Source organism: Equus caballus, chromosome 1 (genome assembly GCF_041296265.1).
Source record: "Equus caballus isolate H_3958 breed thoroughbred chromosome 1, TB-T2T, whole genome shotgun sequence".
NCBI classification, from domain to species: domain Eukaryota; kingdom Metazoa; phylum Chordata; class Mammalia; order Perissodactyla; family Equidae; genus Equus; species Equus caballus.
Genome location: NC_091684.1, coordinates 170,946,633 through 170,964,162, shown reverse-complemented (window position 1 = coordinate 170,964,162; position 17,530 = coordinate 170,946,633). Strand labels below are relative to the sequence as shown.

At 40.6% G+C, this 17,530-nt stretch overlaps 1 long non-coding RNA gene across 1 annotated transcript in view; it reads left to right on the top strand.

The window, feature by feature from the left end:
• Positions 1-17,274, top strand: part of LOC106782198 (uncharacterized) — a 42,032-nt gene extending 24,758 nt beyond the window's left edge. The window contains exon 5 of the long non-coding RNA XR_011427803.1: positions 14,676-17,274. This is a non-coding gene — a long non-coding RNA (uncharacterized lncRNA). The remainder of the gene's footprint in view (positions 1-14,675) is intronic.
• Positions 17,275-17,530: the final 256 nt, after the last annotated feature.

Sequence of the window (17,530 nt, the reverse complement as noted above, 5' to 3'; positions counted from 1 at the left end):
CTGATGAAAAATATACGCTGGCTGCAGAATGGCCATAGATTTTATAACTCAACTTGGGGTAGGGCACTGAGGGACTGAAGTACGTAAACGCAGGCCTGGGACTTGGAACAAATGGAACCAGGGAGGGCTATTGGCACAGGAGGAACCTAGGTCCCCCTTTCATGTTAGTATCTCCCTGGTTTCCTCCGACCAAATGTTCTCCATGTCATCACCTCTTTCTCCCAGAAAGTTGAGCTCTGAATTTCCTGCTGCTCAAAATACTTTAGCAAATTAAAGTACCTTGTCATGTATCTTTGAGGTGCTCTTTGTTGTTTCTTCTGCTCCCCTTGCATTGAATTCACTTTCTCTTGTTTCAACACTGGCCTGACTATTGCCTTCACTTCCTGTGAAGCAGCATAACCTGAAAACACCTACAGGAAAGTCTTTCTGTAAAACCTGCCAGAGAATGAACAACGGTGTCCTATAAAAGAGATTGTGCAGAGGGGGGAACAGGTATCGTGGTGGGAAGCCCTCAAGCTGAGAGATGTTAAATCTCTGGGTCAGCTTCTAGGTTAGAAAACTGAATGAGACCCTTAAATGGTATCATACAACCTTCCAACAAAATTAATCCACAAATTTCTTACTACCTTTCTATATTACCATCATCTGGAAATGCAATAATTTTACTGTTGATGTCTTCTTGTCAACAGGGACATAACAGTGACCTGGTCAGGACTCAGTGCAGAGTGAATAGCACTGTGCCTTAAAATCCTGTTACTGAAACTCATTAATATCTTTTATCATGAAGCAAGTTTTTTTTAGTGTACATTTTGTGGAAATCATTTTTATAAGTGATGAGGATGTAAAAACTTAATTAGATGCAATGTCACTCCTCTGTGTTCCCGACAGCCTCACCGGGTAGAAAGACCTGTACTTAAGTGTCTATAATATGAGGAAAAACACATATACTGCAGTCACAAGGGGTGTATCTGGGTCAAAAACTTGTTCTGATTAGCATATACAGTGTTACTAATAATATTGGGTTTTGGGTGTTAACTTTTCAACTTGGGATAGTTCACATAAAAATTTGCATTCCTGTCTTATTTTAAAAAATCAGGAAGTGTTGATTGGCTCACTGAGTCTCCATTACCACAAGAGATCAATTAGAGCTGCGTAGCCACAACTTCTGTTGAAGGGGGCAATAGTTCAGGGGTCTCTACCGACTCTGCTCCTACCTACTGATTCACTCAGTGATGATACCTGCCTGCCTCCTGTAGACAACTGTGTTTAAGACCCATCAGGATTGTTACACATGTCCTGAGAAGCAACTCACACAATGCTCTGCCTAATTTGCAACCATGTTTCTCCTTTAAAATGTATTCAGAGCACACCTTCTCAGATTTTTCTGATTGTTTCCTCTAAACCTTTTCAACAGCCCTCTTTGTCTCCAGGACTGGTACAAATGAACCAGTTTGGTATTTGAGACCTTTTGGAGAACACTTCTTTATATAAAGCAGGAATAAATATAAACCTATATTAATCAAAGTACAGTGTAAGTTCAGCATGATTTTACCTTTAAAAGACAAAAACCACTTCTTATGGGCTCTTTCTGTTGTTTCAGTAGCATAACCTCCCTTGCAGCGAAATTCAGTGGCACATTTCTGGACCTGATCCATACTTCCACTGAGAGGGATAGCCAGAATTATGCCCTACTCTTATTAAGTCATTGTTTGGAATCTAGGAACGCTGTAAGATACTGTCCCAGGAAAAGATTTCTGCATTTGTGCTAAAACCACTGCTGAGAACACTGTCCTCAGGGCTGATCAATGTCTCCATTTACAAGGCCCATGTTAAAAAATGTGATGTCTTATGTTTGCAATTGCTTCAGCTATAGTACTCTTGCAACGTCTGCTATTAGAGAGATGCCAGCGGTCATTACCTTCCCGCACATGGCTTTCCTAATGCTGCTTCTGTCTATGGGAATGACGATGCACACTGCTTGCTGGTACCACTTGAAGGACTGTCCTAATAACATGGTGCACGTTAACTTAATTGCAGTGAATGGAGTGAGATTAAGTAAACTAAGTTCAAAAGACATTTGTTCTCCTTGGTCTCTGGGAGTCAGCAAGGTGGCCCCAGGCCCACCGCCTTCTTGTGTGGAGTTCCTACATATCTCCACTGAAGACCATTGAACAAAAGCAGAACTTGACCTTTTTGATCAAGTTTCTGGAATGAACTAGGAAAGGACTGAGCTTTTCTTCTTTTCCTCAGTTGTAACAAGTTCTTACCCTTCCTGCAGGGGGAGAAAGAACTCAGATGGAATAATGGAGAGGCATGTCTGAAGACGGATGATACAAAGTGTTTTCCTAGGATATTGAAATGTCGCCTTCAAGTGAAATTGACCCATTGCATATTGAGCATGTGGAGGTGTTAACTGAGATCTCAGGGCTCGCAGGAAATTAATTAATTACATCTAGAGGTTGGCATCTTTGTAAGTAAAATGATTATACAAATTTTGTGGGACAGTCCAGGTATCTTGTCCAGGTACCAGTTCTGACTCTTACTGTAAGAGTTGATCAGTTACTCATCCTCTCTATGCCTCTGTCTTCTAATCTGCAAAATACAGATAATAATAATATGTACACAACAGGTTTGTGGGGGAAATTTAATGTTGTAATATATATGTATGTGTGTAAAATATGTAGTATAGAGCATTGCATAAGGTAAAAATTATCTCAATAAGGAACGTCAATTCTACACATAAAGGCGTCAATGTGGGCCCAGTACTGCTCTAATCCCTCTGAGATGTTCACAGTGAGCCAGAACAGCTTGTTTGTTTTTTATACTCCCACAGGTGAAGACATTAGAACTACAACTCATGGTGTCATCTCTTTTGACCAAGTCCTGCTCAGGTGCACAGCAACTCATTGGCCACTCCCTATTTCTCAGAACTCTTACCCAAAATGAAATAGAAGACATCACCTTTCAACTCATGAAATTAGAGCTTTACTCATGAAATTAGAGTAAAGAGAAATAGGAGATCACAAGAATTACATCTTTCTTCAGTTCAGTGGAAAATTTGAGGCATGCTCTTAGAAACAATTAGAACACCTTTTCATAATGATGAAAACACAGTACCTGCATGATTTAGTCTCTCTTTTGTGTAGAATATGATAAATATGGCCAAATCGTTGACCCTGGGCTTTGTTTTTTCTATTCTCCTTGGGTCCTTTATTCTCTTGTGAAAACATTTTTCAAGGTAGAATTTTTGAGTTACAGCTCTACATAAAGCTGTGTACAAATTACAAAATGCATACAACACATGGGAAATTAGATGATTGACATTAGAGGGTACACAGACGGATATTTAAAAGTGTTCCTTGACATGTGCTATGTGTGTAATTAACACATCAGTCCATAATTTCATGTATATTACTGCTGAGGACCAAGTCGTATAAAAGCATGAGTTGATATAATGGATAATAGTAATTGCACAGGTGGGATGGAGCTGTGGTCAGGGAAGCCCGACTTCTAGAAAACCCTGACATAAAGAGTCAGATTTGCCTAGGTCTACAGTCTACTTGCCTGAATTTGTTACTTTGTGCTAATCCACTTTTTTCTCAACAATAGTCATTATTGCTCACATTTTTAGTAAATGATGTCTTTTCTTCAGAGGGATCCTTGGCCTCTTACACTGTCAAGGCATGTTCTTCCTCCACAGCTGGGATATTTCCCTGCATGGAGCATCACTCCTCCTCCACGGTGGTCTCCTACTTGCCTCACATCCTTCCCTCAAGAGAGACTAGCTTGGTTTTCTGTTAAAGTGTATGGGCTTTTAAAAAAGACAGATCAGAGTTTGACCCACAGCTCTGCTATTCACCAACCACATGGCTGCAGAGAAGCAGCTTGTCTTCCCTTTTCTATCAGGGAAATGGTGTAATTCTTTATAATACACAGACATCCTAATTCTGATGGTGGGTCACCCTGGATCCTGAGCACAGGTAAAAGTCTATGCCATCTCTAGAAAAGTGGAGGAGAGGGTTACCTACAGGATGGCGTCATTGTTATTCTTAATAAAGCTGTCTAGAATGTAAGAGGTCCACCCAGGTGGTGTTGGGTTCCTTCATTTCCAATGCTCAGTGGAAAATTCTAATGCATATAAATGGTGAGTGAAGCCAAGATATCTTAGGATATACAGCACCTGTTAAACAAAGTTTCCTCTTGAGTGTAATAAGTTTGAAGCCTCTTGACTGCCTATTAGACCAAAGGTTAGTGAAGGAAGAAGCCTTATGAGAGATTGCCAAGGATGGGAACTACATTACATTGATGTTTGCTGACTGAGAGGTGTCTCCCAGTGTATTTACCAGTCCTCTGATCTAGATGTCTCAGAGGCTTGAAATCATCATGTTGGCTTTTCTGCCGATCTTTTCTCTTGCTCAGTTGAATGACAGTTCTGAGAGACAGGCCTTAGCATCTTCCTTACAATAAAATCAGTCAAAAAATTGTTTGCACAGTCTTAAAATAATGATGCAATCATTATATAAGAACTCTTTTACTTCAGATAATCATAATTTTTCTGTCTAAATTTGTAATGATTTGGGAAAATCAGATTTACATAGACAAACAATACACGAGTGTCAACCAAATTTCCCATGGACCTTCTCATACACAAACCCCTCACCCCCTGCCAAACACACCCTTATACTCCTCAATCAGGGTATTAGATTTATAAATAGAGTCTGAGCTGAAAACAAGTCCTAAAGACATTTATACTAAACCCCTCACTTTCCAGCTGAGGAACGGTAAAAGTAGGATGATATGTCAAGATTATTTAAAAAATTAATGATAGAACTGGGAATTGCAAAACATTTCTTCTTGCTCTGAGAATTCTATTCGTACACTGTGCTCTTCCAAAAATGAGATGGGTCTATCTGTAATCTATAGAAGTGTACAAGAGAACCTACTGGGCCAGGGCAATGAGACAGGAGGGAAGAAAACAAGGAGGAGGTAGAGATGGATGTGTGAGAAGGAAGAAGGATGTGATCGAGTACGTTGCTTAGATGAGTACTCAGAGAAGTGAGACAAGATGGAGACAAACACAGAGAAAGTGAAGTAGGGAGGGTCTGGGGTATGGATAAGGGAAGAACAGTGTCTCAGCAGAAGTAAATGCAGATGCCCGACTCTCGTGTCTTCATTCTCTCCTCTAGGACAGAGACATGTCTCAGACGTGAACCCTCTTCCTACTCATCTCCTGGACAAGACTGTCTTTCTAAACCCAGAAATTTAGATATCTTTTCAATCAATTCCCCAGACTCCTTAGCGCCATCAACAGGAGTAATGGGGAGGCCCTTGTGTTTGGAGTAAGACACCCCCCACCCGTTGATAGGGTTGATTCTTCATGCTCAGCAGCATTTGACAGAGCTGATAACTCCTGCTCCTTGATGAGGGTCCTGGGAACGAGCTTTTTGTGACAGAAGCAGTGATGAAAAACTCATGAGATCAATCTGAGGCACTCAGGACTGATAGCCATGTTGAGGATGTGTGTTGGCTTATAGTACACCACCCTTTCCTGATTTTTTCCCCTTGTATCACTGGGTCTTGTTCTCACTCTCCTTCATCAGATCTTCCCTTTCTCCCTGGTCTCTTGATGTTGGAGATTCACAGAGATAAGTTATCCTTTCTCTGTTATATCTACACACACTCCCTTCATGATCATATCTAGTCTCATGGTTTCAAACACCATCAGTTTTTTAACAATGCCCAAATTTTCAGCCCAGCTCTCTCTCTTGGACCCTAGACTTGTACAGCAACTTCCCACTCAACATCCCCTTTTGGATGTCTTATTAATAAGTATATCAAACTAACACATTCCCAGTGGAAATAGTGATCATCTCTCCTACTCTTCCCCCTCACTTGCCCCTCCCTCAACATTCGTCTTCTCAGGTGAAGGTAACTCCATCGTCTCCAGTTCTTGAATGTTCTTCCTTCCTCTTACATCTCACTTCCGACCTATCAGTGAAGTATGTTATTTCTATCTTCAAAATACATGCAGAACCTGACCAGCTCCCATCGCCTTCCCTGTTACCCCTTAATCTGAGCCACTGTCTCCTCTTACTGGGATTACTGGAAAAGTGTTATCACTGGGCTTCCTGCTTCTACTCTGGACCCCCTTCCCGAGAGGAGCCAGAATTATCCTTTCAAAATATAACTTAGATCATGCAACTCTGCTCAAAGTCCTTTAGTGTTTCTTCACTCACTTGGAGTAAAAGTTAGAATTCTTGCAAAAGCTCATGTGTTCTTACATGATCTAGCTTCCTAAATCCCTTAGTTCTCAGAATGAATTCTGTAATAGTCTCCCTCTTACTCAGTCTTCTCTTGTTCCCTGGCCTCTTTGCTGTTCCTTGAAGACACCAGGCATATCCCCATGTTAGGGTCAACCCTGCCCCACCTCACCCGCTGTGTGCATGGCTAACTTCCTCACTCTAATTCTTTGCTCAACAGTCATTTTTTCAAGATACCTACTCTGACTATTTTACTTACAAATATTACCCTTGTGGAAATCAATAAATATCACTGTATGGATTTCTAATCCAAAATTCACTATAATCTTCTTTCTGCCACTTAGTGCAGCTCAAACCCCCTTCCCTCCAAGTACTTGGTCTTTCTAACATCTTAAGAATCTGAATGTACAGTTAAAATGTCTTAAGCAGTAAAGAATTGTTATGGATTAATGGGCAGCTTATCAGAACTCAGATGATGAAAACAGAACCTAGTTTCTCTCTGTTTTTTTTTTTTTGTTTCTTTTTTCTCCATCATAGCTCCATTATCAGGGAGACATCCTTCATATATTTGTAATATGGCGGCAGCAACTCCAAATCTCACATTCTCTCAGAATTAAGTGCAGCAGAAAATAGCCCCTGACTTCATCCCGTAATATTCCTAGTAGATGTGTCTGACTGGGTCAAGCGCCCATCTCAGAAGTAACCACTGTGGCCTGAGAAATGAGATATAAGCACTGATAAGCTCATCACTGGAGCTGTGGTGGAACCAGTCCACCCAAACCACAGACTGGGCAGGGTGGAGTGTTGGTTTTCAAAAAAAAACTGGAACATAGTTTCCAAAAGAGGAAGTGAAGACTGGCTCATCCCACACAACTAACGTTCCCTACCCCGCTCTTTGTTCTGGGACCATCCTCCAGTGGGTCACAGCTCTCTGCACACTTCATCCACCTGCACACCGTCTATCCTTCCCCTCTCATTCCTGGACTGAAAGTGCCTGAGAGAAAGGGGCTATATCTTGATTATCTTTGTGTCCCGACTCCCAGCTGCTTGCTAAGCACAGAGCAGGCTTCCTTAAATGTGTGCTCATGTGTATTTTTAGACTGTCCTCCATGATAGATGTTCTTCTGATACTCAGTCTCTCTCAAGCAACCAAGACCCAATTATCACAGGTCCTAGGACTCATTTCTAATTCCCACGTTCCACTTCTTTGGCTTATATTTCTAAATATGATATTGAAAGGTATTATTTTTGATATTATTGTCTTTTCTAATGAGATAAACTGTTTTAAGTTCAATTTTTTGGTTGACCTTTTTTTCTCCTTATGAAGTTGTTGACGCTGGTATCAATCATTGATAAAAGTTTGTAAATGTTCCTGGGTTTCATTTAACTCATTTTTGCAAACTCTTTGCTAGATCTCTCTCTACTTTAGTATCTTAACTTTACTGTCTCTGCTCCTCTTCTATCTATGACAAAGGTGGAAATCAGCAACACCACATATATTCCACACATTATTCCTACCTTCATGGTGAGTCACCATGTTACTATAGAAACACTCTTCCATGTTCAATTTATTAGAATACATTTTCAGATAAGCAAACATACTTATCTTAAACTAAATCTCCTCACATAAATTTTTGTTAGCTAAGCTATATATTGTCTAGTAACTGCCACTAGTCACAGTTACTAATTTTACATAATGTGCTTTGTCCCCTTGGTTGTCTTCAGAGGACTAGGTTAGCCTCACACTACAAAGGTAACTTTCTCCTCAATATAAAGACAAATTTTTTTCATGGAGATAAATTTCTAAATCTTTCCTTGTCCTGCTGCCTGCCATATACCACCTTCAGAAAGTTAAGGTCAGATAAAGGGCATTGGTTTGAATCAAATCTTTATGACTTTGGAGTAACAAGACCCTATACACACTACTTGGCTAAGTGGTGCACACCAGAGGTTGGATACTTTAAGCCCAATGGCCAGTTATGCAGGGCCATGAACACTCAAAATCGGGATATCTGTAAATAACAACTCACAGTTGTCAGAACTGTTGTATGAAATAAACAAGAATGATTGAGGATAGCAAAGTTCCAAAGACATAGTTCCTCTTTTCTTGGCCAATTATAAAGTAAATAGAAATTAAAGGAGATTGAAACATTGATATTCAGTTTCTTGCCAGATATTTGTCAGCTTTTGCCCTGTGGCCTAATTAGACAAAAGGTTTTTGAGGACTATCTGCCTGGGAGACCTACCAAGATAAGAGCTATGAAATCTACTTACGTTACAACTTGTAGATAGGCTGTATGTACACCTCCCACCACCTTCACTAGCAAGTTCCCTAACCCAGCTGATTTGAGAGTCCTGGGCATGTGTACTGATTTCTTCCCCTGCCTTACTGAAATGCAGACCCAAGTCTCAGGCAGCTTCTCCTGTCATGTGAATGCTCAGAATTTTAATTGTGGAGACAAAAACAATGCAATATTTACATAAAAGCGATTGATTTTTTTTTGCCTAAACTTACCAACAATTGCTTTTAAGAAAAAGTGGACTTAATTGGATTAGCAATTCTCAAATCAAAACCTACTTTGCAAACAAAATATGTCTCCTTACCTGACACATATAAATCAATATGCACGCACACAAAATCATACAATGGACTCAAACACACAAGTAATGCGTAGTTAGGGGGTGAAAGACAGAGGATGACAGAGCTGAAAGAGATCTTTAGTCTATAAGCTTCACTTTAGAGATGAGAAGTAGAAAGACGAGGTGATTTGCCAACCTCCAATAGCAAGTTTGTGACAGACAGGCACCAAACTGCAGGTTTCTTTCTTCATATTTGTAGTGTTGTTCTGGCACCCTGTGTGATGCTGTTAAACAATTTGGATGCGAAATGGTAAACATAAAGTTATTCCTACTAGGCAATTTGTTTAAGATCATTTACAAACCCGAGAGTTTTCTACATGGCTTTCACCCTAAGGTCTGGGAAGAAAATATCCACAACATCATTTCTACAGGACTAGAGGCAGGAGAGAGGCAATGGATATTCCATTTTTCTTGGAATATCCACCTCTGAGAGGAATGTATCTATCACTGTGAATGTCATCTGCTCTACAAAAACCCTTCCATAGGACTCCCAGGTATTCAAAAAAGGAGCAAGAATATTAGACCCAGAGACAGGAACCTGACACACTGTCATTACTCAGAAACTCTGATCACCAGTTGGGAAGTTTCCTGATGACGAGCCCTATGGAAGAGTTGGGAATCTTTATTCGGAGACAGAGAAATATGTGGGGGAAACATGGTCTACTTCCTTAAAATTGAAATGCTTATGTTTTATTTTTAACAATGTTTCAAACAGGAATACATATTTAAGGAAGTGAAACTATTTTCTATGATGCAAAGCATATGGATTTGTCAATTCCCTCCTGAGCTAGCTAGCCCATTGTAGAAAAGGGTTGGCAGTGACACTTGCCTCACCACAGGCTGTGGTATCATATGACTGATGGATACAGACACTTTAGAGATGTAAGTTTTTAGGTTAACTGGTCTGCTCAACTAAGGAGCAAGAATCACTTTAGGGTTTGGAAATAACTGTGTATGAGAGGCCCATAAAGACGAGAATGGGTGGTAGGCACTTCCTCTATTGACAAGTACTTTTCTCTTCACCTCTTGCCCAGAGAAAAGAAGGGGTGTGATGATGAGGCGAAGGTGGCTGATCCATAAGGATAAATGCAAGCTGATCAATACATTCATTCAGGAGGATTTGGCCACCATAGCAGATTTCTGCAGCATTCCATCAGTGCCCTGCACCGACAGTTGCTCCATGCACAACTTCCACAACACGACTCATGATGTCAACGTCACTGACTGCTCTGCCAGTACAGGGCCCTGACCTTCTTACTGCCACTACCATAACAAGGACTCCACCAGGCCCATCTGGGTGGGCTGTGAGGGAGGGCACCTGTTCACCTGGATGGCTAGGCTCCTTCTAGACCTCCCTTAGATATGGCTCCCTCATTTTTCCCAGTCACGCACACTCCTGCATCTCTCTCACAGCCTCTCCCCCCAACCCCAGCTCTACACCCCACCCCATACTCCTGCCAAGGGTTTTTGGTGCAAGACCAGATGGGAGGGGAAGAGTTGAGGGGAGGGGAAGCGTTGAGGGGAGGGAGCCCGCGTTATGGGCATCTACTCTGGCAAAACCTTGCTACACAAGCCCGGGCTGTCTGGGCTGACTGGTCCAGCAGCTGCCCTAACACCAACTCCTGATGGCGCTCCTGCTGGGCAGCCCCCAGTGTCTGGGCTTGCAGGGTCCTTCTGCTGGACTTTCAGCTCCCTTCTCTCCAGTGGCATCCTGCAGAGGGGATTGGGACGACATCCGAGAGCAACACCCACTTCCCTTATAGAAACAAATCCCTGATATCTGAGGCACAGCACTCGAAGGAGTGGCCGCCTGGAGGAGAGGTGACAGAGCTCTGCGATTGCACACAGTGCGTCGGCCTGGGGCGTCTCCCGCTGGTGCCACGGCCACCACATGGGCCAGCAGGGGGCTCTGCACCTCCTGGATCCAGCGGGCCAAGCGGAGACCCAAACTCATTTCTGGATTGCCCTTAAGACAGCGGGAGATGGGCTGGAAGTTTCTTGTGTACTCACAGAGGGCTGGAGGATAATAGGCAAGTAAACAGAAAATTCAGCCAGCGTTAATACAGCCTAATTTTCAAGGAACAGATTTCTGCGTTTACCACAACCTTCATGCTGTCGTGCTTGTTAGTATTTAACTTGTCATTTTCAGATTGACACTCCAGCTCGGCAGGTATTCAGGAAAGGAAGTAAGATATGTACAGAGCACCTACATATCTAGAAGCTTTACAGTTTGGCTGCCCTGGAAAAGAGCTTATTTCTTTTTTGGAATCCATTATACAAGTCCCTTCTGAAGGAAGTTTTTCTACCCACGAGAGAGCAGCCATGGGTGACCATGTTCTGTACTCTGTGACTCTGACAAAATGGTGACAAGGCTTTGAATCAGAGGCACCTGACTCTAGGGCAGCCATCGATGGATGGACTGGCCCAGCGCCCATGGAGTAAACTGGTGTGGGGGTTTTACCCTCCTGGAATAATGATGGCAAAACTGGATACTCTTACTTTTAGCTTTTCCCCTGATGCCAGGAGCTGTGGCTGTGTTGTCTTCTCTTGGGACTTTCAGCCCCTAGCGCTTGCTAGAAAAGTGCTTCCAACAAATCTTTAATGGGCCATTGTGAGGTCCTGTTGGTGCTCTGGTCTAAATGGATGTTTAGACTCCCATTTTCAGGATGGGAAACTTCCCTTCCCCTCCACTCCTGGTTTCCACTCTTGAATAGATTGTGAATCTTATTGAATGATTTTTCTACATTTAATAATAAGATGATATAGTATTTCTCTCCTAATCAGTTAGTGGGGTGAATTGCATTGATTTTAGAATATTAAACCAACTTTGAGATAAACCCACTTGGTTACACTATATTGTCTTTTTTATATATAATTGAATTTAGTTTGCTAATATTTAGTTAAAGATTTTTTTTTCATTTATGTTCATGAATGAAATTGATCTGTAATTTTTTTTTTGTACTATTTTGTCTGATTTTGGTATCCAGGTTATAAGTTAGCCTTCAGAAACAAGCTGAGGCTTCCTCTATTTTCTATACTTGGAATTACAGTTATTTTATTATTTACAGAACTCGTCAGTAAGGCTGTTTTCTTTGAGACTATTTTTAACTTTGTTTCAAAATTTTTTAACAGTTATAGAGATGCTGAGTTTTCTATTTCTTCTTGAGATAGTTTTGGGAGGTTGCATTTTTTTCTAGGAATTTGTCTATTTCATCTAAAGTTTTAAAATATATTGGAACAAATTTATAATCTGTTTAATATTTTCAGCATCTGTTTTTACATCCTATTCTATTCTGACATTTTATTTGTAACATTTTTATTGATAAAACTTATGAGATGTGTCTCTCTTATTAGATTTACTAGACCAAGACTTTTTTATTGAGGTATAACTGACATATAACATTATATTAGTTTCAGGTGTAAAATATAGTGATTTGATATTTGTATATATTGAGAAATGATCACCACCGTAAGTCTAGTTAACATCCATCACCAAACATAGTTACAAAAATTCTTTTCTTGTAATGAGAACTTTTAAGATCTACTCTCCTAGGAACTTCCAAATATACAATACAATATTGTTAACTATAGTCACCATGCTGTGCATTACATTCCTATTGCTTATTATGTCCACTTATAAGTGAAAGTTGGTATTTCTTGAGCCCCTTCAAAGACTTTTTCAGATATACAAAAGCTAAAAGAATTTATTCCCTGAAGGAAGTCCTTCTGGAAGAGAAAAAATGACACCAGATAGAAATAGGAATCTACACAAGGAATGAAGGACAGTGGAAATTGTAACTACATGACACTGTGAATAGTTGCTGGAAATAGTGCATGGAAATAGCTTTGAAAGTTTTGAGTTATAATTCTAAAATACTGAGTTTTGTTCTACATGAAGAAATATGTTTATTTTCTAAGGCAGAAGCTCTGATAATGTAGTTTTATTTACCCTTTTAATAAATGTCAAACACAGTAAAACTATCTCCAAATTAAAAAAATATATATTGGCTTAAGATGTCTTTCCTTGAATATCTTACATTTCTTTTTCTTATAAGTCACATTTCTTTATCTCTAGCTGCTCAAATGACTTTTTCTTATTCATTAATTTCATCATTTCACTAAACTATGTCTTGATACTGCTCATTTTACACTGATATTCTCAGTTATGTTATGTGGTGTTTAATTTCAACTTGTGCTTACAAAGCTTTTTAAAAATTTTCAGTTGCTTTGTTGAATTACGGCTTTTAGTATTTCCTTCCACCTTTGCTTTGTGTATCTTCTTCAGGAATTTCTGTCATCCATATGTTAAATATTCTTTGCTATCCTCAATACTTGTCACTTTTTCTTGATACTCAATCTTTCCATGAAGTGAGGACCACAACCTGGGCTGGCCAGATTCCTTCCAGGGAACTGAGTTTCCATCCCTGGCTCCCTGTCATCACCTAAAGGAAACCTGAGTGATGGAACGTGAGTGGCTTAGAGCAGAGCCTCACCAATAGGAGAGAAAGAACACAAGGAGTATTCCCTTCCTATGGGGCCTGCGGCAACATCTCTACACTAGAGGAGACCACTTACTGAGTCAAGCTGGGTTGTCAGCTCTGAAATCTGGCAGCAAGTGAAAATAGTGACCAACTGTATAAAATAGGTAAAGGAAAATTCTGGAATGGTGTATCCATTATGTTTTATGCTCACTTCAAGAAAAGTTTTAGAAGAATGAAATTGTAGATAGGTCAAGTCAAGCAAGCACATCATAAATCTGGGGTTGTTCTTGCTCCTTCTGCTCTTTCATTTTTTCATCTGTAAAATACCAGCAGCCCTTTAGGCTGGCCCAGCTGTCCTCCCATGAGTTGATAAATAAGGGTCTTTGCATCTTTGTTTTGCCAGCAGTGAGGTATGTTAACACTCTAAACTGAAACAAAGAACAGGAGCTTTAAAGAGAACAAGTCCCCACCCTCGTAGTCATATGCACTTGAAATAGCTCATTGGGAAAGGCCACCACCACTGAGGGCAAAATGTCAAGCCCAGTTATCAGCTCTCAGGCTGTTGTCCTGAGTGTGGAAAATAACTGAAATACTCAGCAATAAGAGAAAGGATAAATAAATCATGGCACATCTCTAGAATGGGAAACCATACTGCCACTATAAATTATATGCTTAGGAATGCAAAGGAAACACTAAAGAAAAACATTCCCTTTATATTGTTAAGCAGAAAAAGTAGAACATAATATGCATCATATCACACATTTTAGTTTTAAATATAATCAGAAAAATACTGGTTGGAAATTTGTAAATATGAAGAGAATTTATCTTTGGTTGGTGAGATTATAGTTGACTAGTTTTTTTTTTTAGATTTGTGATTTTTCTAAATTTCCTAACATTACTGTATTGAACATGTGTTACTTCTTTAATTAGAAAATACTTTTAAATGTTATTTAAAATATTGACTCTTTAAATCAGACATTCTGAGGTCTTTTCCAACCCCACAAGACCCCTCTTCTCGCTGCAGTGGGGACCGTACACCCACCTAGAATTTTGGACTCCTCCTGCAGGTAGGTGATACTGATAGAGGAACGTTTGGAATCCTAGAGTTTGCTCAGAGAATTCCTAATTTTTATGGGATAAATTCACTTCTTTCTCCCCAAGAGCCCTTCAAGAAAAATGCTTCACTCTCTGGATAACTGCAATTTTCTCTTTTCTTCTTTCAGGAGGATGCTTGGTAACACACACCATCCAGGGTACCCTTATTTATTTTTATTTTTATTTTTATTTTTTTTAGAGCAAGTTTATCTGGTGAATGCTGATGGCAAACATCATCCAAGAGAGACCAGCTGGGAAAGGTGCTGTGACAAGAGAACCTAGGAGGCCTTCGTGCTAACACATGCAGTCTCCCATGGGAAGGCATGGGGCTCTGGGCACACTGGGAATGTCCTCAGTCATTTAACACCATACGGATGGCTCTTCATAGTTGATACAACCATTCCTCGTGCCTTGTAGGGCACCCTTATTTTTTTTTTTTGTGAGGAAGATTCGCTCTGAGCTAGCATCTGTTGCCAATCTTCTTCCTTTTTTGCTTGAGGAAGATTGTCTCTGAGCTAACATCTGTGCCAGTCTTCTATTTTGTATGTGGATTGCTTCTGCAGCATGGCTGAATGAGTGTTGTAGGTCCGCGCCTGGGATCCGAACCTGGGAACCTGGGCCACTGAAGTGGAATGTGTCAGACTTAACCACTACTTCACTGGGCTGCCCCAAAGCAACCCTATTTTTGATACAACAATATTTTTCTCTAAAAAGAATTATCATTGACTCCTCGCTTGATCTCCTGCCATTCTTTCTGAAGAAGGCAAAGCTTGGTGTTAGGAAGAAAGCATGAGCTTGGTATGAAGACAGATATATGTATCATTAAAAGTTTCATTAAAAGTCTTGGTACTTTTAAACTATGAGACCTTGACCAAGGGGCGGGCACCTTTTGAGCCACCGAAGAGCATGCAGAGAGCCTGCGTTAGCTATAGGGGGCCCTTCGAGACGAAGTCTTTCAAGCACCATAAAAGGCAAGGGAAATTGTTAAACTTCCAGTGCAGGCAAATGCAAGAATAGGGCCCAATCCAGGTTGCCTTGCCCCACAAAGTTCATGACTATATGGGAGATAAAGCCATACATACAAATATCACATTGTGTGATGGAATTAACATTATAGCTGTGAAAAAGTAAGCATGACAATAGCTCTTTTAGACAGCAATGCTAAACCTGCCAATGCCAATGCTAAACAATGCCAGATCTGATGTATTTTCACCCTTCAGTGTTTATGAAGACAATATGAGCTTTCTTTTATATAGAATTATGGGGCAGAGAGAGGTAACTACAGGGTATACTCGTATATATTTTACCCATATATATTTTACGGATAATACACTCTCTTTAAGTCTGCCATGTCCAGATCCTCAGCTTCAATTTAACTGAGAGATCATCAGGAGAAAGGCCCGTGCATATTCATCTATGTATCTCCAGCACCTGGATCTGTGTTTGACACAAAGCAGGCTTTCCGGTTTATTTACTGAAGTGAATTTCCCCATCTCCTCATCCAGCTAGAGCACTGGTCTTACCCCAAACCACACATACATACACATGTGTGCACGCACACACACACAAGCACACACTGAACTGAGTGCCCAGAGGAAAGAAGCTTGTTGGACAGTCATCCTTACCCGGGGCACTGGACACCTGGAGTTAAGTAAGCTCATGAAAATGGGGCAAATGGAGAAAGGGAATTGAATTATTTATAAGTCTATGATGATGGGGAAAACGGGGAAAGAAATTGAATTATTTAGTCTGAAACTCAGAAAGTAAGTAGAAACTTTAAATCACACTTATTTTTATGCCACTACCATACTGATTTTATTACTCTAGCTTTGTAATATATTTTGAAATCAGGAAGAGTGAAGTCTCCAGCTTTGTTCTTCTTGATCAAGGTTGCTTTGGCTATTTGGGGTCTTTTGTGATTCCATATGAATTTTAGGATTGCTTTTTCTATTTCTGTAAAAAAGTGTCTTTGAGGTTTTGATAAGAATTACATTGGATCTGTAGGTCACTTTTGGGTACTATGGATAGCCAGTTGAGGGCTGACTCCTGCTTCCCAGACCCTCCAGCTGCTAACAGGAGCCTTCTCCCAATGGACTGTTCACTGCAAACATTACCATGGCTCCCACCATGTCAGCCAATGCTTGAAACCTCCAGTAGGACCTGCCCTCCCACTGGATTGGTTCTTCTAGAATTCTGACATCAGCCTGAATTAACTGGGCGTTTTACTTTGGACTCCTGGCCACTCTCCTTGGGAATCTCTTTAGCCGGTCCAGTATATCATGACAAGAACTGGCTTCTTCTTTGACTCAGTCGCCTATCTCAGGGGCTTCCATGTGACCACCAGTCAAGTGGGGACATGATAGAAAGAAAGTTGAAAATGCATTTGTGAGAATCTTAGGTATCCTAATGAATCCTCCAAAAACTGGTGGTGCAATGGAATGTTTGGTTCTAACCCACATTAATGTATGGCTACTACGGTTAAGAGGGCTTTACAAAGGACCATCTAAAAAGTCAGCAGAACCTTCCAAGGGAATTAAAATGGAACCATCACAACCATTTGGTTTGCATGTTTTTTCTTCTCCTGAATAGTGAATTTTGAAGGTCTTAAATTCCCCGTCATTTTAGAAGATCAGTATTGCAGGAATGAAGGTTCCACAAGATGCTGTAGGGGAGAGACAGGGATCAAGTAAGTTTAGTGATTCACGTTGGTCAATAGTTACAGGTTAAGGCTTTAAGAAGAATCATTAAAACCGTCACTAAGGCCATTCAGAGGAGGTAAAAGTGAATAAGCCATCTCTCCCTTTCACCTTCATTTCTTTTCCTTTTTGTTTTTCTGATAATGACTTTTAAGGATCTCTAATCCTCTTGTATCTTAAAGGACCGGTATTGCATAAACACTAGTCCCACTGGATGCTTTGTTGAGGAGAAAGAGTAGCTCCTATGGGTTAAGGAAGATTTAAAAAATCTGGAGGCCGGCCCCATGGCTGAGTGGTTAAGTTCGTGCACTCTGCTTTGGCGGGGGCGGGGGGGGGAGATTGGCAACAGAAGTTAGCT